Consider the following 23,363-nt stretch of genomic DNA (forward strand, 5'->3'; position numbering starts at 1 on the left):
ACAATATCTCCAAATCAGAAAAAAAACATGTCTGATGAAATGAGGAACTTTGGGCAATCAAAACAGTGCAAAAGGAAAATGATCCTCAGCAATTTTGACCATGATGATCCTGTTCAATCATGATCCTGCCCATGTGCTGTGACTTTCACAGTCGTCAGTTCAGGTGTGATGACTGTGAGTTTGCACAAGTACGTGCAGACATAGTCGTTGACATTCCCCAGGAGCAGCCAAGTGCTCTTCATCTTCTCCAGGATCAATCAGGTGAAGAGCTGAAGGAAACTACCTTTGATGCTGAAGTCAATCCCCAAATCAAAATGGACCTTATTCATTACCGAGTCAATCTGCAACGAGAACTGGGAAGGAGTACTGTAGGTAGTGTGGGTCTTTCAAGTCGATTTTCTATTGAATGATTGATTTAGTCCTACAACACTTAACACAATTAACTTCTGTTGAAAAGGTGCAAACCATCTTACCTGTATATAGCCATGAGATTGCTACAGATATTTTCTGTATTATTCAGAAGAATACCTCTGGCAACCTTGAATAATTATGGTAGAGGTGAAAGACCGGACAAATTAAAGAACGACTTTTGTCAGGATATATTCGATAAAGAGTCTTTTTAAAATCAGGGACATTCAACGAGAACATTTAAGCAAAATACTTAAAATATGCTTTCTTCTGTGTTCCCAGATCGTTTTCTACCTTTCAAAGGGATATTTTTGAAAGCTAATACTGTTTGATCTGTTCTGATGCTTTAGCTGAAAATTTAAGTTGCAGAAAGTTTTAGAAAACGGAATTTCATTCCCTGAATTTATGAACTCCGCGAAGCTTTACGAAAACACCAGCTGAACTTTTGTTCCGGGGGGAGGGGTGGGGGGGGGGGTTACTCCACTATATAAGATATATCGGTATGTGCCGTCCCAAAGGGTATGGATTTTGAGCCGTTTTGGTCTGAAAACGGGTATAGATTTGGACCATTATGGTCTTTAATCGGGTATGGTTTTTAAGGGAACTTTTTTAACTCCGAATGAATAGCATAGAAAGAAAAGAATCCAAAATAAATCATTTGAGCCGAATCTTTCGGGTGAATTTTACCAATTCTTGACTTCGGCACTGATGCGAAGCTTAGGGCGCGTTTTTTTATTCACAATACTGGAATGAGAATGAACAGAATGTAAAACGCGCGCGTTTTTCTATTCCGCATTTCTATTCCGGAATGGACAGAATGCCATTCCATCCATTCTGCTCCCAGGGGCAGAATGAACAGAATGTTGCGAATGAAAATCTAAGATGGCGGACGGCGAGGTGAGCGCTGCGGATTCAAATATGTCTCTACCGGAGAAAAAATCAGGTTACACTTTTTGACAAAATGAAACATTGTTTTCAATTTCATTGTACCAAAAGTACGAGGAAAATTGCTGCGATAACGGCTTTAATGGCAGACTCTTCGTCGGCCGCCATAATTGTTACGCAATGTTTACTCGGCCAGGACCGACGGGGTTTTTTTTTATGCAGACAATCCGAATTATTCCTAGCATTCCGTACCAACCATTCTTATTCCAGAATTGTGGATAAAGAAACGCGCCCTTAATAACGCTGCAAACCAGGTCTGAAAACAGGAGTGCAAAATGGAATGTTTTAGTCTGAAATAGGGTCAGGATTTGGAGAACGGGAGGCACACCCCTACCGAGACTACCGACCGAGGAGCCTTTTGTTAGGCTCAATTACCAGCCGCGGTTTCGGAAAATGAGCCCACGATCACCCCCGAAGATACCTCTTCTCGGAGAGGAAAGCCAGGCCCGAGGGAGCGGCGGAAATCGAGCCTAGCCCTTTCTCGCATTTTTAAAAACATATTTACACCTTCAAAAACGAAATGAATTAGCTAGTTTTCCTAGAATTTATATGCTGACATTTCGCTAAAGAAAATTCTAGAAAGAAAATTTTAGATTTTCTTACGACTAAATCCGGATTTCTGCAGCAATTAGACCCTTCCGGAAATGAAACGTTGGGTCACTCTAAGGGTTCATCCTATACACAGGGAACAATCAGTTTTTATTCGAAGTCCATGTTAACCGTGGCGAATTCTACCGGCGCCGACTTTGAACCGTTATAGCTTTTTGTTGTTGTTGTTTTGTTTCGTTATTTTTGTTTTTTATTTTTTTTTTTAATACTAGAGCAAACGCCAACAAATTCTGTGCCTTTTTCAGAAATGTTATGGGAAAAATAGACCCTTATCACACGGCGGTCATGTTGAGTCTTGGGGGGAATAAAAAGATTTGTTTTCGCACGGCAAGCCTCGGCCAGAAGCGAATTCAGTGCAAGGCTTGCCGTGCAAAAACAAAAGCTTTTTATTCTCCTGAAACTCAACATGGCCGCCGTGCGATAAAGGTGTATTTCAACCTCGCCCCCGGTGCTTTTTTCGTTTAAAATTGGGAAAAAGCCCTGCGAACAGGTTGGATCTATTTGGGTCTTTAATGCATGACGGTAAGCAGTAACGATGGGCGCCATAATTTGGTATGGGTAACTAGAAATGAGCTCGGTGGAGAAGCTGCGATGGAAACAGTTGGTCGGCGTGGGTTGTTAACTAGGTTTGAAATAAATGCATGAGTTTCTTGGAGTAATGGGAGTAGCAAAGTTTTTATTATGAAAATTAGTTACCATTCATATGCAAACAAAACTAATTTTCATATGAAAAGCTTTACACTTAGCCATGGTTTTAAAATGAAGCTCACGGCAGCTCGGCGCTGAATGGTCTATCTATTAGACTTCGACGTTTATGTAGTGGTGACTCTGATTGTTCCAGGAATTAGAGGAGATGCGCCCATAATAGTGAAGCCTCGCAGAAAGTTAAGAAGAGCCGTTAGGAAATATACGATAATAAGGCTAACCGGCAATTAGTTTAAGTTTTATTTATTGAAGCTGCGTTTTGCATGCACATAGACTAAACATAATTGATATGAATCAAATATTCATCGATCATAACCCATCACTATGAAATAGGTAACGAAGCTTCAATCTTAATTAATCTACCAAATATATATAAAGATAACAACATTGACTATGTATTGAAACTGAAGTACAACAGTATAAATTATCATAAATCAACCGAGATACAAATAATAGCATCAAACATCTATATTGAGACTTAAATTACTAAAAATCAGATAAGGATTATTATACCATCCAATTTGTATTGGAAGTTGATGTCTTAATTTGAATTTAAGAAAATGAATACATGTCAAAATCAGCCTATAAGAGAAAATGAACAAGAATCGTTTCGAGTCCGCATGGCAACAGTTTCAAGTTCAGGTAAAGAAAAAATGATTTTGGAGCAGTTTTCAATTGATTGTCATTCAACCAAACGCTAAGTAATTGCTCAAACCAATCGCAACAGATGTAGACGTGGACAGAATGCAACTCAAGTACATGGAGCCGGCGCCAAGCGCGGGAAGAACAGTGCAGACAAGTCACGATTGATTTTGGTCTTACTTCTCATTGGCTGAGAAAGTTTGGCGCGAGATTTACTAACCAATTACAAGACAAAGTAAAGCAACTAAACAAAAGGATAATTGATTTCTACAATCCATTGAAAAGACCTTACTATGTAAAATATAATATAAATGCAAGTGTAATGAGCGTGCTAAAGAAGTCTTACATGTAATTGCTGTAAATAAGTTAGCTAAATGCATTATAACATCTAGCTGAGGTAAAAACTACTATAAAACTTTAACATGACTTAAAGAGCGTGCTAAAGAAGTCTTAAATGTAATTTCTATAAATAAGTCTGAGGTAAAAGCTACTATAAAACTTTAACATGACTTTAAGAGCGTGCTAAAGAAGTCTTACATGTAATTGCTATAAATAAGTTAGCTGAATGCATTATAACTTCTAGCTAAAGAGCGGCTTTCAGTTGAGTGTCGAAAGTAATTTCGCTAATGCTTTGGTTTGCTTCACTGCGCAAACTGTGATTTTTTGACGCCAAACAAATCGCGGTTTTCTCGCTTGGCGACGGTTACATGTACTTACTTAATGTTCTGATTGGTTCATTGCGCCAGAGTAATTACTTTGGTTTTGGTTTTACGACGCTCAAATTAAAACCGCTCCCCTCAACTTAACAATTATTCACCGATTCTGCAATGGTTTTAGTTTATAGCGCCAGTAATTGAAAAAAATGCGTACGAAATCCAAAAGACTGTGACAAAGTAAATGGTAATAACTATCTTGAGTTTGATCATGAGTAGTTGGTATCTACTAACATTAAATATTTCTTTCGCGCTTCTCAGATAAATTTTGTCAGTGCTTTGTGACCCTCTGTCCTGGTATTTCTTTATTAGCAAGAGATCATCGCCTTCTCTTTTTACGTATGAATCGTTGGTTGAAAGAGAGCTGGGACAAGCAGTAGACATCATACCTGAGGAAACATATGATCATTCTTTGTTGTTCACACAACTAAGCTTGACAATCACATGATGTGTGATAACTTCACTTTACCTAGGCATGAGTTGTGCCTATAATTTCTGAATTATTTGAATTTCCTCCTCATCTTTAAGGACGAGAATCAATGCAGAGCACAAATTGGTTTCTCAATTATTTTGTTGTCAACTGTTGGTATAATGATGATATTTTCGTTCGACAGCAGCACATTTGTAGTAAATACATGTGCGCTGTGTTCAGCTGGGATATCTAAGCAAAGATGAAAATCATGCTAAAAAAGTGCGGTTATCTAATCTAAGAAACGTTTTAAAAGTACAAACGGTTATTCTTTAATCACCAAAGTAGCAGTGTTCAGGCAATTTAATTTGTTTATCAGTGTTTAACCGCCAGGAAATTATCGCTATTTCTTATTATTATTTTAGGTCAGCCTTATTGGAAAATAAGAAATGACGTCAAAAAAAAAAAAAAGTAAAACCTGAATACGGCTATACTTTAGTCAATCTCGTACCGAGAGAAGAGCTTGATGACTCTTAGGTACGAGATTGTACTTTAGTCCTCTAAGGCTAATAATGCTCTAATAAGAATGAATGCGGCAGATGTGATACAAAATTGAATGAATAGTTACTGACCTAAATGACTAGGGGCCTGATTCTTGAAAGCCCCGGTAACTTTTCGGCCCGGCATCAAATATTCAAATCAAAATCTAAAGAGTAAAAGCGCGGGTCCTAGCTAACAAATCAGTACATTTTGTTTTTTGAACGGATAGTTTTATCATATTATCTACAAAACTATTAAAACCTTGATCTCGAATGTAAACAACAACAGCTTTCCGGGCTCGTTAATTATCGGCAATTTTCGAGAAACGGGCCCCAGGTCAACTAGTAGCTCCCTAATTGGCTATTGGAAATCTTCAATCAGCTACAAAACTTAGACACGAATCCGTAGACATGTGTCCATAATGTACTACTGTAACTTTAGGCGTTAACACATTTCTCGCGCCAGACCAGGCATGCGCCTATCGCAGGAACGTGCTCTAGATTTTGGTATCCACTCTGCCCTTGTCTATCAAAGAGCGTACAAAGACCTTCGCGCTGGCATTCTGAAATAACATATTCAGTTTTGCAACATTGTAACTAAATTGTAACATGACCATTAAACTTTTCTATCTATTTTAGACAGTCCTACTAATCCGGAAGGGAGGGATTTGTCTCTACCGCTTGCATAAACAATACAAAACTGACCGGAAATACACATATGTCATTTTAGAATGATAAACAAATAATTCCTCCAGATTACAAATTTGTTTTTGTCAAGATCTCATACAGTATGGTCCACTAATGCAATACGAATATAAATTGAATAACGAAACACAAGTTGCCAAATGCGATAGACCTGCTTATTAGGTTTTGAAATTCACTTGGCAAGTTCTTTATCTACTGCTCTCCTTTTCATTATATTTGTTTCTTCAAGAAATCAACTTCAATTTAAGGCTTCCAGCCAGTTATCCTGTAACAAAATTATGGGGCAACATATACCCTTAGTAATCACAAGAGACCAAGGGGAATAAGTTCAACTCGTCTTTGCTGACCACGTCGAAAGAGTGAAATGAGAGCTCTTTTAAAGTCTGGCATTCTGATTGCATATAACATAGGATTGATAAGGGAGTTTGCATAAAACAAAACGTCGAAAGCCTGATGAAAATGAAGAATCACCTGCCAAGAAAGAAAGGATTGAAAAGTGGACAACAATAAAGAATATATCGTAAACGGGAGCCACATCAGCAAAGATACCAAAGTCACGATAAACAATGTGTTGGTCAGTTTCTTCTCTTTACTGGCTGCGCCATGGCGCTGAGGATGTGCTCCACAAGAAATCTTGACAAAAATGGACGCATAAGAAACGCAAATAACAAAAAGAAAAAAACCAATGAATGAACCACATCTATAGTTACAGCTTTCCGGGTGGTTAACTAAATAATAAATAGCAAATAATGACAGCCCAGATGTAACCCAAATTATTGTAATAATAAATCCAAACACCCACTTTTTAATAATACGATGTTTGAAAGGGTGGAACGTCGCATGCGTTCGTTCTAACGAGATTGCAGCGAGGCTTATCAGAGAAGCTGCAAGAAACGCGTTCCGCATGTAAACGTAAACAAGGTTGACAAAAGGTAGTTGTTGGGTATTCCAGAAGGAGCATGATTCTCCTAACGACACAAAATGTGTGATTTCTGAACATCCTCCAACTAGCACATCTGCAACTGCCAGATTGATCACTAGGTACATGCTGCGCTTACGAAGATAGCGGTTTCTTACAAAAACAATAACTGTTAGGAAATTAAGTATTACGATAGCAACAGACTCGGCCATGAATACTGTAAGCCAGGCAATGCACTCAGATGGAGAGAGTCCCTGGAAACTTGTTTCACTTTCTGTTCCGTTTTGCGGATTAGAAGCATTAGCCATCTCATGTTTGTGTCAGATCGGAGAAAGAAGAAGTCTTTCTCTGTAGCAAGACAGCCACGGGTATTAAAACATGAAGGAACTTCTTTGTAATGTTTTAATACAGCTTTTAATTGGTAAATGTTATTGGTTAAATTTTATGTATGAGCCCATGATAGGATTTTGAGTAAGCCGGAGCCGTGCCACCAGTAGAACTGGCGGAGGAGGCAGAACCCGTACGAAAGTACGGAAGAGACAGACAAACGGAAGGAAGAATGAACACAATGCCGGAACACTGAATGACTAACTTAATAACCAGACAAGATATGCCCCAATGGCACAAGGCAAAGGGAACAGACACAACCGAATATCTGCACGACCGCACGACCGAAGGAACATCGCCAATTGCCAATTTCACGGTTGTTTTGCCGAATTGGGGGCTTCTGTTTGTTCTTGAAATACTTATTAATCATTAAAGGCTGTAAATTAAATTAATGAAAAATTGCAGAAAGAAGAAACTTACTTTTGAAAGACTTAAGTGCGCTTAGCATAGCTAACTTTTTTGTCAGATATTTGTGTCACAATTAAAAAAAGAAGTCTTTCTCATTAGCATGACATCCATAGGTATTAAGACATGAAGGAACTTCTTCGCAATGCTTTAATAGAGCTTTTAATTGGTTAAATTTTATTGTTTATAACAAGTTTATGCCCATGAATAGCAAGAAGCTTAAGAACTGGGCATACGGAGGAACAACCGAACAAACCAGAAACGCAAACGAACGAACAAACGGAATCACGAGCGAACTAACATCCGAGCGAGCGAGCGAATAGCCAAATGACCGAGTTAACGATCTAACCGTCCACCTAGCGCTCGCCGGAGAAAACGAACGAACGAGAAACCGAGTGAACGAACCCGCGCACCTAGATGAACAGCTGAACGACCGAGTGGACAGCTCTTTTGTTTGCAGTTCTGTGCGTTTATAGGAATTGATTTTCTGATATTTTAGTTCAAACTTAAAACGCTTATCTTTTTGGAACGAGTGAGAAGCGACGAGCTTTCGTTCTCATTTCTTAACGTTAAATAATGATTAAAATTCTTACGCACGTATTTTAGTGAGCTCACCAAAAAGATAATTAAGAAACAGCATAGAGTGACAAAAGCAAAATAAAGCTCCGTCTGCTCAGAAGGTCTGTCAATCTCGTCAGGGGCACAGTGAACAGACCCGGTAGAGAGTTCAAAAAACGCCAAACAACGAAAACCACGAAGGAATATGTAAACGTCTTAGCGAGGGAGAAAATTATGAAAAAATTCAGGGTGAAACTCTCTACCACACGTTTCAAACTGCGGCACCACAGCTGGCCCTACGTGCTTGAGCTGACATGTATCATTCTATGCAGTTTCAGCAAATTATAAACTTATATTTCTTTGTACCTGACTGTCCGGTGTCTGCAGAAGAAGAGGTCTTATTTTGCATTATTACAGCTGGCTGGATTAAGTCTCCTCGTAGATGAAACAAGTTGGAGATGTAAACTGCTGAAACACGGAGCTGAAGAACGGCAAATTAACTGCTCACCTTTGAAAATTTAACAGCTATAACTGAGTCTTTTTACCTCGCTCCTGGATAAAACAGTTAAGTTTGTTGATCTAACCGAGATTTGAACACGACGTTTTATTCAAACGACAACGACTCTGGTACCCAGACTATCTCGAAGCTGAAATTGATTGTTAGCGCGCACGCTTTTAATTTAGTGAGAGAGCGAAAGAATGTCATAGTTAGCGATGTGGAAGAAGTTAATGACACTGAAAGCCTTAATATTACGGTAATAATGCTCGGATATTTAATAATTAGAAACTGAGTAAAGGCTGACATTACTAGGAAAGGCTTTCGGGCCATGAGACATTTTCCCAGATCTATCTCTAGCTCTGTCATGTAGTAACACAATCATTGAGAAAGTGAAAGCCTACAAGGGGTAACTCGTGCAATGTTCTTCTACAGTCATATCCAATATCTATATGGACAGGGGGCTGACAAAACAGACCCAAGAGAAAGAGTAAGATCTTAGGTCGCACATGGTCCGCCATATGCTAGGACATTGGTCCGGTCATATGGTTTGCACTATCAGTTGCACTGAAAAAAAAAAAAAGAAGTGAAGTAATTTAGGAAGACGGCATTGCCTAGTGGTTAGGGCGCGTAGCGTGTAATCCCTAGGCCCCGGGTTTTCGGATTTGTTTCACGGTAGCCAAGTTTTCAAATCCAAGGTAACGCTTTGCAAATAGCCAACTGGCTTGCCTCCCACCAGTTGGGGTTTTTAACTAACTTAATGTTCAGTTTGTATATTTATTTCACTGTTTATTGGGTCCCCAATTAGCACTGCAGTGTTAAATACTTCGAAATCATTATTCATCGAAACAAGGTGAATTTTTTTCTTTGTTGGTCTAGTTCTGCTTAGTAAAAGTGTTTATATATTCATAAACTTGTAGATGGATGCTGAACCAGTGTTACTCAGCCAGGTAGCATCCACTATCCCTGGCAACCATATTTCCTGCTGTAGAACCTGGCTATCAGTTGCACTGAAATTTTACATGCTCATAATTTAAAAACAAAGAAAATGGATGAAAGTCTTGCCAGTGTCTCAGGCCCAGTTTCGCCAGCGACCCAGGAAACTCACGCACATAAGATTCTATATAAACACTTTTGAACACCAAATAAAAGGACTCGTTTCTCAGTGGTGACATTGAAACTTATGCTTGCTTCACCAGCGAAAAAGTTCTTAGCTAGCGATCACTGATTGCGCTCAATGTTACAGTAATCACGGTACATTTTCATCTTTATAAGAAAAAGTGTCATTTAGTTCTTGTTTCCGTTTAGGGATTTCTATAACAAGCTGCCTTTTCGTCCATTTTGTAACATGAATTCAGTTCACTTTTAGTAAAGAAATAAATAACGTGCCGAGTGCATTGTTGAGTTATATAAGCACGCGGGAATTTTTAAGAACACGAGAGAAGTGCAGAGAGGCACGAGCCGTAGGCTAGTGCCTCTCTGCACTTCTCGAGTGTTCTTGAAAATTCCAAAGTGCTTATATAACTCAACAATGCACGAGGAACAAGTTTTTTTATTTCTTCTATTAAATATAAACAATCGCAACTCGTCAGAACAGTGCGAATTTTAATGAATCAATATCAACTTTCTCCTTACACGTCAGACGCAATGTCATTGGTTCAAAATTTGACAGAAAACCAATGAAAAACGTTTTGTATCGTTCACGACGAGAGTCATTTGAAGCGAAAAGTTCTCGAAAAAGCTAAACAACAAGCTAAGGATTCTCTTCAAAAGTTCAAATACTTCACTTATCTGTGGATTAAGGGAGATTCAAGTTTATTTGAACTGAATTTATAGTGCACGAATTAAACATGCCATGAGAATCACCGCGGTGTTGGAGGATGTTGATCGGTGTTATTCTACAACTGCGGATGACATTTCTCTTGGTTGTCGAGAAGAAACGGACTGGAATTGTTTGGAAGACATTTGCTTCCTCTGTGTTGTCTGAATGGATCCTGTTAGAGCAGACGACAGAACATCACTGCACTTTCTCAGCTGAGTTGACGATGGCCGGGAATTGTAATGTTGGAGACTGTTCGGGTTTCTGTGGCCCGAAATATGGCAAATGTGCCGATCTGCCAAGCCCGCTTCTGACCACAAGGATATCCCTGTTGCTCGATGATTTGTGTAGACGGTGGACAGCACTGCCCGGCTTTTCGCTGATCTCTTTCATCATAGTGCCCAGAGTGTTAACACCGAGCGGGCGATTTTCGTACCAGACGGTTTGCACGGCGTCGTTTGCTTCGGTCCAGTCGCGTCGAGGGTCCAGCTGAAAGAGGGCTTCGCACTTTGGATTCAACTTGGACAGATACAACCTCAGAGCTCGATAACCATCGGTTAGTGTTTACAATATCATAGAGAGACTCGAAACCGCAGTCAAACGAGGGAAATTGTTCGGCCATAATGGCGGACTTACGGTGAATTTCTCAGATTTTCACGGGCAAAAAATCTCTCCGTGCATATGTACAATTATAATGCACGCACCATACGTATGCTTCGTACATTGTAGACTTATAAAGAACTCAGTTTTACCAATTACAGTACTTGCTTGACCCTGGCTATTTTATAATAGGTAGTACTCACTATTTTTTCAGGAGCTGCTGTATGAATCGACTGTGCCAGTTGCTATTCTTCAGTACAATAAGACCTGTGACAAACAACTTTAAATAAGAACTAAATAACATTTTGCTTCTGTGTCATAAAATATTTTGTTGCTGAAACGTTTCAAAACAACAATTTTTCAGTACATACCCTACCGGGAAACAACAAATCCCACCCGTCCAGTCAGTGCTGGAAATAACCTATGGAAAAATACTTTCCCCTGCAACGAGAAATGTGTGTTAAATTCAATATCTACATATTAATTTTCAGTTGACAAGAAAAGCTTCATGCTTCGCTTTATGGTATTCTAATTGATGCATTTTTTGTTACTAGAGAATTGATTGTTTTCATATTTCCTAAGGATATAACATGAACGAAAATAAAGTTGGATGATAAAGAACACCGTTAAATCCAAGATGGCGGCTGTACATTTTTCCTCAATGCCTTGGGAACCTAACACAGCCAGTAGGCACAAAGGAAGCCATATTTTTTTGCGACCTTCCTCCATCTACCAAGAACATTGTGTATGCTAGGTTTAAATTTATAGAACTTTTCTACGTGTTTTAATTTGTGCTTTTAGGTTTTTCATACGCTAGGGATTTTGGGTAAATGTACCAGTCACCATATTTTTCGGTGTGGTAGTTTAACATTAAGGCTATCTCTCCACTATGCTGTATTGCATTTTACGCGAACAGAACAAACACAGCAGAACCATTGCCGCTGCCTTATATAATTCTCCTGAAATCCAATCCTCGATCTTCGTTGACTTCCGTTTCGGTTCGATTTTCTCTTCACACAACTCAAGAAAGTGTTACGAAAACCTATCCGATTTGTGACGATTCACTTTGAAGACCCAAGCAACGCAGCATCGCTCCGGCACAAAAATCGATACGAAATCGACGTTTTGTGTGTAAACGATAGCCCTATCCGATATATTTTTGATGACGGCAAAAGAGCTATCCGGTTTAGCCTTACCCTGGTTGCTGGCCGTATTGTCCACGCGGGCTGGTATATTTTATTGCGGCGGAGAAGCCTTGAGCGATGTAAGCCACGAAAATTAGCCTCCGCCTAGAGTAAGTCGACTTCTCATGGCGCAGAAAGATAACATTACTAGCGACGGAATCGGGAGGTCAGAAAACCAAAAGGGACCTCGGAACAATCTTCGGCAAACATCCCGTCAGCTCCGCGAGATAATTAACCTGATTCCTGGTGTAAAAGTTCCAAAGTATGAACAAACATGTTGTGATGATTTATCCTCAACAAGTTAGCAAGTGTCCTGGGCTTTCCTAAAAACTCCTATGAAAATAAAACCCCCCTTGTTTTGGACAGGGAGATTCTCAAGGAAACCAACAAATTTGACAAATTTTGTTGCCCTTTTGCACTCCAGAATATATATAACGTTATATAATAACCTGGAAAGACGCAAAACTGCTACTTGTTTACTCTAGCAATCTTGTCGAGATGCAAATTTTTCCTTATAAGGATTTTAGTTTCCGCAGCTGTTTTGCCTGTTATTGATTAGCCAAATTCTGAACTACACAAGAGAATAAAAAAATAGGCTGTCGCATTCTTACTCGTTATTAAGAAAAACTAGCAAGCTCATGTGCAAGCAGGTCTTATTCTGGTACCACCGTCGTATATATCTAAACAACACTACAGTGTTCGTAACATCTTAAAAAACAGACAGCTGACTTGGTGTTCTTCATCGAGTCTTCTGAGTTCCCTTAGCTTAAATAGCTTACCTGAGTGAAGGTTGCTGAGCAGTGGGGATTCTTGTTCGGATATCAGGCGGAGAAAAGCGCTTTCAAAATGTAACTCGAAAAAGAAAAACTGAGTAAAGGGTAATTTAGCAGGATACGTGCTGTGAACAATGTAAGCCGGTAATAATAGCTTCCTGTTTTAATCACTTACCTGTCTGCGTAAATAGATACTTGTCAACCACTTACACGGAGCCTGGTTGACATGCGACATAACGACATTAAATATAAAGAAAAAAAAAACTGATCTTTTCTTTATGTCGTTATGCCCATGTCATTATGTCATTATGTCATTAAAGGAAACAGGCTATGAAGTTTGTGATATAAAGCGGATATTTCAGCTAATGCTTCGCCTCAATATTTCAACATTATAATTAGCATAAAAGACAAAACTAGCTAATGGCAGGTAAATAGTCTTCATAGATTAAAAGTGCTTGGCAAAAGGAGCATTTTCGGAACATTTGTGCGTGGCAGGTTAGACAGTATTTTGATAAACGAACGTCGTGAAGATCAAAAATTGGCAAGGAATGTATGGCAACTCTTGCCACCAAGTCATCCACAATGTAAATTTGTGTTATCAAGGCAAATTTCTCAGTCTCGTCAATATTTAAACCGAATACCAAGAGTGACATGTTCTTTTAGTTTAGAGTGTCCATTTGTTTGTCGGAGCTGGTTGTTTGATAGATGAAGAGGAGGTAAAATGTGATCAATGACGTCAGCAAAGATCTCTGTTACAGTTTCTTCAATGCTCAGTTTTTATTTCATTGTTATTTCATGTTATTTCACTATTATTATTATTATTATTATTATTATTATTATTATTATTATTATTATTTTATCACGGTTTGTCCATATGCTATAATGAATACCCGCTGATATTATCCTGTCAATCGATGGTCGAAGTTTCCTATAAAACTTCCGTTGCAGCTGTTCCAAGGCTGGCTTTTTAAATTTTTAAGATTAAAAGTTTGTTTTCAAAAGTTCAAAGCCTATTCTTAATTTGGTGGAATAAAGCCTCAATAGTCATATTTTGGGGTTGTTATTTTGAGTTCATATCCATCACAACCGTATAATTTTTCTCAAAAATATTCCTTTCATTTTTTTTTTTATTGAAGTCGAGGACAATTGCTGTTCGTTTCTGCGGCAATTTGTGCCCAAGGTTTCCACTTTCGGGTCTTCGCTAAAATATCAGCTTCCTTAGCTTTTTGATTTGGTGATTTCTGGTGACAAAAAACACTGCTGTTTTGAATAGCCCATGCTGATCTATCTGGAACCGGCTGTTCAAATCAAAATTTGAAATATGCGCAAACGACGCACTTATTCGGTTAGTAGGCAAAGAACTGATCGCACGACATCAGCCTTAAGACTCAAGATTCTGTGAGGTGGCTATGGGGGAATCACGGGTACCCCAAGGTACCCGAGCAAAGCGTACCTTGAGCAAAATAAGTATTAACATCCTGTATCTACACGCCATCTTCTGCACTATGATATAGTAAAGGCTAATTAGCCTCGGCTGGAGACATGGAATTACCAAGGGGTGAGCAGTCCTACACAGGTTCAATATTTTTCCAACTTTGTACAATTTAGTAGTAAAGTAAAATTAAATTCATTTCTTGCATGCGTGGTATATTTATTGCTTTCATAAAAAAAAATTATCATTCATATTGACATAAAAACTAAAGTCTTAAATTAGACTGAATCCTTTGTACAAAACGTTAATATCATTTATCAGTGATCTGAAAAGTCAGATAAACAAATGATTCTTACTAACATGTAAAAGATACTTGAGGTTCATCACCAAGCGTATCCTCTCGTTATATCACCATGCACTGATAAAAACAACGGCATATCTGAAGCCAAGTTATCTCTCGTACGATAACCTCTCTGATATAGGAGATGTTTGCTTAAATGTTTCTCCTACTTAGCATACATTAGAATAAGAACAAAACTAGCTACTGACAGACGAATGATCTTCATAAATTGCAAGAGCTTGGCAATTTTAAGGGCGATTTACACGGCAAGACTTTGTCGCCGCGACTAGCTTACGACAGGCCTACGACACGAATTGTTTCGTGTAAATCAAACCTACAACTCGCTTATGACTGTCGTGTACGTCACAAAAAGATGTCGTAGAATTTTAAAACATGTTTTAAAATCCTACGACAATCGTAGAGATAGGCATTGTTGAGTGACGATGAGTTGTGTGCGATTTTTTGCATGACGCGAGCAGCGCGCGCTCCAGAAATCGCATGCGACAGTCGTAAGCAAAAGTTGTACCGTCTAAATCGGCCTTTAGTATTTTCGAAAAATTGGTGCGTGGTAGCTTAAACAGTATTGCTATAAAGGAATTCAAGCGTTATGAGTATGGAAAATTTGCAAATAATGTATGGCAACTCTTACCACTAAACCTGTGTTATGAAACCAAATTTCTCTGAAAATATTCAACCACAAGTGTCACACGATATTTACACTGACTGACCAAGACTGACATGTTCTTTTAGTTTAGAGTGCCCATTTGTTCTTAGATATATGCAAATGAGGCAAAATGTAAAAAATGACGTCAGCAAAAATTATCCTATTGTTTCCTTATTGGATAGTTTTTATTTTATTGCTATTTCCCTTTATTATATTTTTTTTTTCATATTATCACGTTTTCCCCATATAATAATACCCGCTGATATTATCCTGTTGTCATAGGAAAACAGACTCTCGATGGTCGAAGCTATAAAACTACCGTTGCAGGTGTTCCAAGGCCGCTATTTAAGATTAAACTTATTAAAGTTCAAAGCCTTTTCTTTAAAGTTGTCAGTCATAAGTTCGGGCCTCGATAGTCATGTTTGAGGGTTCTTACTCATATATGTCCATCATAACCGTACTGAATTTATCTAAAAAATTGTTCCTTTTATTTGTTGTTTAAGAGCCGTTGTCAGTAACTTTCAAGAATTCGGCGACAGAAGCAAAAATTCGAATTTCTTTTTATTTGCCCCAAAAGACCGTATTTTCAAAACTAATATTCAAAAGTTCCAGCGATGGCCCGATTTAAATTATGCAAATTAGTACATTTTAAAAACTCGCGTTCAAGGCAAAGAAACGTTTTCTCGAGATGTTATTTTCACAATCGTTTTTACATCCCTCGTGCTTGCTTCCAAACTATATTTTATCTCGGCCTGAACATTATTTCATTTGAAGTTGCCCACGTAAAGAATACAATGTTTGCTATTCCTTAGATAGAGTGATATTTCAAATGACCATATCATCTGGGGTATACGACTATGCTGCTAATAAAATAACTTTTTTGAACAGGCGACTTTTATTATTTATCATGTTAAAATATTTAGTTTGGCCCGTGAAAACGGAGCGCGCTAGGTCGAGATGTGTTGAATGCACCTTGACACAATTCGCAAGTTCTTCATGTTACTTTGCACGCGTCAGTACAGTTCACGGAAGCTTTTAGATAAAAGTCAAGGTCTCTGGTTTCATCTTATGCTTTTATACACGTAAATAACTAGCTTTTTTTAAACTTGAGTGCTCCCCATATTAGCATTAAGTTATCGAATGATTCTTTTCAGGTGAAATTTTCGAGTTTGTATTGAGACGTTCAAGCGAAATCAAAGAGCCTTCCCAGGAAAATAACTTGAAATCAGTGAAATCAATACCCTGTCTCTCATATCATGCTACACTTCCAAACTACCGTTATTTTAAGCTAGAAAATGTAAATGTTCCCTTTTTACGTGACCTAAAATAGAATTTGCTTAAATATTGCGAATGAAGTCCACTGATCGCGCACCGACGTAAATGTAATTAAACATCAGCCGGCCCGTTTCTCGACTTGCCACATGATAAAACGCTCCCGTTGTTTTACCTTTGTATACATTTATCACCAGAAAGTAGAAACAAAAAATCTTCTCTAAGCGCATCTGTATAAATACACTTGCCAATCAAGCTTAGTTTTTCTGTGTGTTTGTCGAAAATACTGAAGAAATAGTGCAACATTGTTAGAGAATACTTGACTCATTTGATCACAACCGGATATTAAACACGACTGAAAACTATAGATATAAAGAAATGCTCTTACTTGTCGGCAATCGTTACTCGCATTATATTTGGCGATATGTACGAGGCGAAGTATTTTCATTGCGTGAGATGTAAAATGTGATACGAAAGCGAGCGAAAAGGACAGAAATAAATGTCAATATTTGCGCTTGCGATGATAGTGTGAAAATAATTTTTGAAATTTGCAACAAGAAGAAATTGAGGCAAGTCAAGGTCTGCAAGGTATATTTGATTGCCGGACTCATAATTGCAGAAATCATAATTTACGATTGAAATTTTCCATTCGTCTTTATTTGCTCTCACCACCGAGAGAGGTACGGCCTTCGTTGGAGAAGTGGAAAAGTTTCAAATCTTTACTGACGAAGGGAGACTGCGGAATGACCACTAATACGGTGGGTTAACACCAAACAATGCCATATAAAGACCACCATAATTTGAATAATCACCAGACTCTGGAGCACGCTAGGAAGTTTTAACAATGACAACGTCAGACTTAGGATTCCACGCAGACGTTCTTAGGGGTTCGTCACGCACTCTTCGGACAAGAACGCCTGACGAACCCCTTTGAACGTCTGAGTGGGAGGCTACGTCAGACTTGACCAGTGACGCCCGTAAGAGATTGAAAACACCGTCCCTTAGGCCGAACACGAAAATCTGAAAATACCAGTCGTGCCCCTTGTCCTGTGACACCAGTGCGCCCGCCAGAAAATATTATCTGAAAATTTCAACCTCTTTCAGGTGCTGACGCGTCCTCAATTTCGGTTCAATTGTCTTTCATAAATTTGACCATTAAGCTGCGTAGAGTCTTATTTCTCTGAAAGTAGATTCCATTACTTTCGAGCGAGCATTACAGGTAAGTGCGGATTGCCGAACTAGACAGGAAAGAGGAGTTTCCTCGTGCCAGAAACCTATCTCTCTCGACTACCTCTGAGAGGGAAAGAACCTGCATGCTATACTTAGTAGCGTGTTTGTTATCGATCATCACCAAATGCATTTGCTCTATGCTTCTGATCAACTTGAGTTTTTACTGCCATGTTCCACCCCCAACCCATCTCCCTTTCCGCCTACATCCCACCAAATAATAGCAAATAGGCAACAAAAGAAAAGAAAAAGAAAAACAACAAAGGGAAAGTCTCAGTCATGGTGGTTTGTTCAGCATCTTGATCCTTCTTATTTTGGAATTTTATTCCTACTTCATCTTTTTTCATTTCATGCGCAATTGTTGGGAATTGTCCTACTGGTGAAACGCCTATAATATCTGTCAAGCAACCTCAGCTGAGTGACAACTGGCTTAGACAACGATCGAGGAAGGAAAAGAAAAACATTTTAGCTTGCTTAACAAAGAATTTGACGCCTTCACATGTAATCTACTACAAATATCTGGAATGCAGACAAGTTAGAGCATTTAAATTCCTCAAAGTCGGACTATAAATTAAGATTGTACTCTTATCTTAAAATTCGATCAGCCCTTCCGTCAGCAATAATGCAGAATGATGCTATGTTTTTCCAGTCAACATTTTATTACCATCAGTGATTAATCTCAAACAGACATTAAAGCTAGGTTTGGCTGTAATAGTATTTTAACAAGTTAACCTGAAAATAATTCTTTTTTTTTTTCGTTTCATTTCTAGTGAACATCCCGGCATTGATTAAGCGTATTAAACACATTGCAACTCTTGCGCTTCTTTTGAGCTTGAAAGCGCGAAAGACAAACTTCAGTCTCCTAAATGTATCAGCTTTTTGTTTGAGGATAGTATTGAAAAAATACCGCATTGATGTTTCGATAGTTTTTAATTTGTTGACTTGATTTAAGTTAATTTCAGTTTTACTTTTCCTGTGATGTTATTGATGAGAATCCGGCACAGACAACACAGTCAACCCAAGGTGGATCTCGGGGGGGGGGGGGGGGGGGGGAAACTACATGATTACCGTTTCAGTCCATCAGATATACCTTGTAAACTTTGACTTGCCTCAATTTCTTCTTGTTGTAATTTCAAAACTTTTTTTCACACTGTCATCACAAGCGCAAATGTTGACATATTTTATTCCTCAATCTCGTTCCCAGAGCCCTCGTTACCCTTGTCCAGCGGAGCGGGAAACGAGAGACTCTGGGTTAAAGCGTTTCGGATGACAAGTTTCTTGTCATGAGGTTCAACTGCGCAGGCGTAAGCATCTTGACAAAATGGCGACTAATGTAGAGAAAGTATTCCACGATGGTTTTGAATTTTCTGTGACAAAATTAGAAAATCCTAACCTAGAATTGAAAAAGGAGCAGTACGATGAGATTGGGGCCATTTGTCTGGAGAAAAGGGATGTACTGACTGTGTTGCCAACGGCTTTTGGCAAATTGCTTTGTTATCAAGTGTTGCCTGGGATTTTTGATTTTATGCAAACTTAAAAGTGAAGGTAAACAGAAAGACTCGATAGTCATCGTTGTGTTGCTGTTAAATGCACTGATCCGGGATCAGTTGCAGAAGTTAAAAGGCTGTGTGAATGTCTGTGTTTTAAAAAAAAGTATCGTGGAAGATGAAGGAGAACAGAAGGTTACGGTCCCAAAAGATGTAGTTTGCTGTTTGGTAATCCCGAGGTTTTTGTGAACAACAAAACTGTAGCGAAGATGTCAAAAGGAGAGGAATTTCAGAGGAGAGTGCGAGCGATAGTGATAGATGAGGCTCATTTGGTTCTACAATGGTATTTATATATTTTATTTCAAAAGCTGTTTTAGAATGTTGTTGATTAATCATCTTTTATTTCATTAATTAAGGCCTCAGAATAAAGTTATCATTTAAGGGAGTGTTCATTATTTATGGGGAGGGGGGGGGGGGGGGGGCAAATGGGGAAACGGGACATTTGGAACTTTTTGTACCCCCCTCAATGATAAAGGATAACTTTTTTGCCCCCCCCACCCCCCTAGCTAGAACATGTAAACGTTTTTGACTCCCTTCCCCCCCAATGAAGCATTTATTATCAAACCATACTCTCATCCTCCACTTAGCGCTTTACTCGCCTGCCTTTTGCTTGCTCCACTAGCAGTAGATGAAACTATGACGTATGTTAATGTACAGGTGGAAGTAATACAGAGTGTAATCACAAGGCAGCTAAAGAGGGTGTTTGTGCAACTGGCAGACACTTAAAAAAGTGGAGTGAGTACGAGGTGGAAAGAGGCCAAGAGAAAGGAAAAACAGAGGAAAGAAAAGTGAAAAAGACTGTGCCAAGCTGCAGTTGTGGAGTCCTTGACTTGGCAAAGTGCAGAAGAAGTCGTATTGCCACTGTCAGATGACATGATCTGCTTGCAAAAGACTGACAGCCTTCACCCAACCGTTCTAGTGAAAGACCTAGATCAACTTATTTCTGAGGGCGGGCTATCTGTTTGTGCAGCCAGTGAAATCCAAACATATCTAACTAGCAAATCCATTGAATGGAACCCATTTGCTGTGTAAACTATTGGTGTGAGATTATGGTTTGATTTACTGTGGTACAAGTACATTAAATGTCATGCAGTTCTGGAAGAATTTAAAAAAACCCAAAACTAATGATATCAACCTTCAAACTATTTCTCCCCCACTCTCTTCCCCAGATCCAGAGTAAAACCTTTCTGACCCCCCCCCCCCCCTAAATAGGGGAGTAGACTTCGCTTCCCCCCCCCGTCCCATTTGCCAGCCACTCCCCCCCCCTCCCCATAAATAATGAACATTCCCTGATTACACATTTCTTGATTATTTTGTATTCGAGACATCCTATAAAAGTGGCTCTTTTCCACACCTGGAGGAAAGGAATTAATCTAAGCTAATATATACTCTATAAACAATCAATGGTGGCTTTTGCTATTGTATAGACAGTCCCTTGATGAGCAATCAGGCTTAGCCACTCATTCCTTCCAGGATCTAAATGTTTGCTATTAGCTCAAACTCTAGTTCTACTGAAAAAATACATTTGGATTTGTGTTTGTCTTGGATAGCAAATAGAATCTGTCATTCAGGGGTTCCCTGTAAAATATTAGTGTGATGACCCAGATGTTAGAAAAACCGATAATTTAACGTTTTACAACGGTTGTGTAATTTTTGATCTGCTTCAATAGACTGCCTTAGCACCTGCATGGAACACCTGCTGAAATCACCACTGTTACTGGAATTTTTTTGTAGTATATCAGTGTTTTGGTTACGCTTAAACAATCTAACAAATAACCCTTAAGTAACCAATAGTGGGTGAGGTGCATGCCTGTCAATGAACTAAGTGAATTAACAAATACTTTTGTTTTGTGTTCTAAGATGCTCATTTAGGCCCGCTTAAGGGAAGATTGGGTTTCTGTCCAATTTGTTCCCTGCAGTACCGCTTCTGGTTCTAGATTCCCTGGGGCTTTTTGATCCAGTTATTGTTGAATCAAACCCAAACAGGGCAAACCTATACTATGCTTATCGTGTTTGCCCCAAAAGAGGAGATGGGAAACTTGAATCAATTTTACAACCCATTGTTGTGGAACTGAAAGCTAAAAGTAATCAAATGCCTCTAACCGTAATTTATGGAAATCTAGAAACCATTGCCGAATGTTTCCTTTTCTTCAGCAACAGTATGGGTAAAGATCAGTACTACCCTTCTACTGCACTGCCTTTAGCAAGAAAAAGGCTTTTTAGCCAGTACCATGCACAGTACCCTGAGTATGAACAAAATCTCATTGTTGAAGAATTAGTGAAGGAAACATGTACCCACCTCATACTTTTTGTGACCATTGCATTCGACCTTGGGATCGACTGTAACAACATCAGAGGCGTAATCCACATTGGAGTCCCCCACACAATGAAGGATTACTGCCAGGAAGGTAGGCCGGGCTGGAAGAGATGATCTATCAGCCAGGGCACGTATCTTTTACAATTCCTATAATATCTCCAAATCAGAAAAAACATGTCTGATGAAATGAGGAACTTTGTGCAATCAAAACAGTGCAAAAGGAAAATGATTCTCAGCAATTTTGACCATGATGTCCTCAATAATCATGATCCTGCCAATGTGCTGTGACTTTCACAGTCGTCAGTTCAGGTGTGATGACTGTGAGTTTGCACAAGCACTTGCAGACATAGTCGTTGACATTCCCCAGGAGCAACCAAATGCTGTTCATCTTCTCCAGGATCAATCAGGTGAAGAGCTGAAGGAAACTACCTTTGATGCTGAAGTCAAGACCCAAATCAAAAAATACCTTATTCAATACCGAGTCAACCTGTAACGAGAACTAGGCAGGAGTACTGTAGGCAGTGTGGGTCTTTCAAGTCGATTTTCTATTGAATTGATTGATTTAGTCCTACAATACTTAACACAATTAACTTCTGTTGAAAAGGTGCAAACCATCTTATCTGTACATAGCCATGAGATTGCTACAGATATTTTCTGTATTATTCAGAAGAATACCTCTGGCAACCTTGAATAACTATGGTAGAGGTGAAAGACCGGACAAATAAAAGAACGACTTTTTTCAGGATATATTCGACACTATAAAAGGGATATTTGTGTAAGCTAATACTGTTTGATCTTTTTTGATGCTTTAGCTGAAAATTTAAGTTGCAGAAAGTTTTAGGAAACGGAATTTCATTCCCTGAATTTATGAGTTCCGCGACGCTTCACGAAAATACCAGCTGACCTTTTGTCCCAAAGGGTTGGGGGGGGGGGGGGGTACTCCTCTATATAAGATATATCGGTATGAGCCGTCCCAAAGGGTATGGTTTTTGAGCCGTTTTGGTCTGAAAACGGGTATAGATTTTGATCATTATGGTCTTTAATCGGGTAGGGTTTTTAAGGGAACTTTTCAACTCCAAATAAATAGAATAGAAAGAGAAGTATCCAAATTAAATCATTTGAGCCGAATCGTTCGGGTGAATTTTACCAATACTTGACTTCGGCACTGATGCGAAGCATAATTACGCTACAAACCAGGACTGAAAACGGTAGTGCAAAATGGCATGTTTTAGTCTGAAATAGGCTCAGGATTTGGAGAGCGAGCGGCACACCCCCACCGAGACTACCGACCGAGGAGTACCCCCCCCCCCCCCCGGGCTTTTTGTTAGCCTCGATTACCAGCCGCTGTTCGGGAAATGCACCCACGATCACCCCCGAAGACACCTCTTTTCGGAGAGCGAAGCCGGGCCCGAGGGAGCGGCGGAAATTGAGCCTAATCCTTTGTCACATTTTTAAAAACATATTTATACCTTCAAAAACGAAATGAATTAGCTAGTTTTGCTAGAATTTATATGCTAACATTTTCGTAAAGAAAATTTTAGATTTTCTTACGACTAAATCCGGTTTTCTGCAGCGATCATGCCCTTCCGGAAACGTTGGGTTTCCTGTGTATTGGATGCACCCATAGACTGACAATCAGTTTTTATTCCAAGTCCATGTTAACCATGGCGAATTCTACCGGCGCCGACTTTGAACCATTATAGCATTTTGTTGTTGTTGTTTTGTTTCGTTGTTTGGTTTTTTTTAAT

The 23,363-nt window shown here is 39.0% G+C and overlaps 1 long non-coding RNA gene across 1 annotated transcript in view; it reads left to right on the forward strand.

The window, feature by feature from the left end:
- Positions 1-3,637: 3,637 nt before the first annotated feature.
- The window catches only part of LOC146487315 (uncharacterized), a 49,040-nt gene continuing 29,314 nt past the window's right edge, over positions 3,638-23,363 (forward strand). The window contains exons 1-2 of the long non-coding RNA XR_014857453.1: positions 3,638-3,706; positions 3,790-4,202. This is a non-coding gene — a long non-coding RNA (uncharacterized LOC146487315). The remainder of the gene's footprint in view (positions 3,707-3,789; positions 4,203-23,363) is intronic.

Source organism: Pavona decussata, unplaced genomic scaffold (genome assembly GCF_977016875.1).
Source record: "Pavona decussata unplaced genomic scaffold, jaPavDecu1.1 SCAFFOLD_16, whole genome shotgun sequence".
Classification (NCBI taxonomy): Eukaryota; Metazoa; Cnidaria; class Anthozoa; order Scleractinia; family Agariciidae; genus Pavona; species Pavona decussata.